Below are 1520 nucleotides of genomic sequence, written 5' to 3' on the forward strand. Positions count from 1 at the left end.
AAGAAAGAAAGAAGGAAGGAAGGAGGGAGGGAAGGAGGGAGGGAAGGAGGGAGGGAGGGAGGGAGGGAGGGAAGGAAGGAAAGTAGTGGGTCCCAGGTTACTCACATTTGTGTTCAACCTGGCTACAAATCAGAGGCTTCAGGACCCTCTCCTCAGGCTCAGCAATTTCCTGACAGGCCACAGAATTCAGAGAAACACTTGCATGTACTGGATGATGATAGAGGACCTGGAAGGGACACAGGTGAATGGCCACATGGAGAGGGACACAGGCTGTGGGGAACCCCCCATCTGGGCACCGAGGGAGGAGAACTAAGCGGATCCCGGCACAATTAGTGTCTGAAGAATGTCTCAGTTTACAGTGTTACTACTCAGTTATTTCCTTTATATAATCATATATTAGTTTATAGAATTAGTATCTTCTCGGTTATTTCCATATATATATATATATATATATATATGGAAATAACCGAGAAGTAAGATACTAATATATATATTACATATTATATATATTTTATATATAATATATAATATATATAATTATGTCTTAGTTCGTAGTCGGAGGAATGCCTAGAGCAGACACAGTGCAGAGCATGATTTAAGGGAAAAGCAGTTACACCAGGACAAGAATCCATGGCCCAGGTGGCAGTGTTCAGATACCCGCTGTATGGCAGGCTTGGGGCGAGAGCCACTCCTCCTGATAAAGGAGTTGTAGTGCCTTGTGTCCAGTTCTTGTGGAGGGCTGCCCTCGGACCGGCAATCCCGCGAGCGTCCGAGGGCTTAAAACCCCTCCGGTATAACCGCGCCTTGGTGACTGTATAACTTGTCAGCTCTCTAGCTACTGTGCAGCTCAGAGCGTCCCCCCGTAGAAATCACTGGAAGCCGCCAGCAGGTGGCTGTATATGTAGTCAGCTCTGTCGCTGCTTAAAGCATCCTCCTATAGAAACTCTTAGAAGTAGCCTGCCCCTAGACAAGAGATATTGCACACTGTGCCCTCTTCACTGTGCACTGCCCACCTCCTAGCCTAGGTGACCTAAAGGGGGTGGACCCCTTACTGAGCACTGCCTACCTCCTTGCTTCGGGGACCTAATGGGGATGGACCCCTTACTGAGCACTGCCCACCTCCTTGCCTCAGGGACCTAATGAGGGTGGTCCCCTTACTGAGCACTGCCCACCTCCTTGCCTCGGGGACCTAATGGGGGTGGACCCCTTGCTGAGCACTGCCCACCTCCTTGCCTCGGGGACCTAATGGGGATGGACCCCTTACTGAGCACTGCCCACCTCCTTGCCTCAGGGACCTAATGAGGGTGGACCCCTTACTGAGCACTGCCCACCTTCTAGCCTAGGTGACCTAAAGGGGGTGGACCCCTTACTGAGCACTGCCCACCTCCTTGCCTAGGTGACCTAAAGGGGGTGGACCCCTTACTGAGCACTGCCCACCTCCTTGCCTCGGTGACCTAATGGGGATGGACCCCTTACTGAGCACTGCCCACCTCCTTGCCTTGGGGACCTAATGGGGGTGG

This window comes from Cebus imitator, unplaced genomic scaffold, assembly GCF_001604975.1.
Source record: "Cebus imitator isolate Cc_AM_T3 unplaced genomic scaffold, Cebus_imitator-1.0 Scaffold443, whole genome shotgun sequence".
Taxonomy (NCBI): domain Eukaryota; kingdom Metazoa; phylum Chordata; class Mammalia; order Primates; family Cebidae; genus Cebus; species Cebus imitator.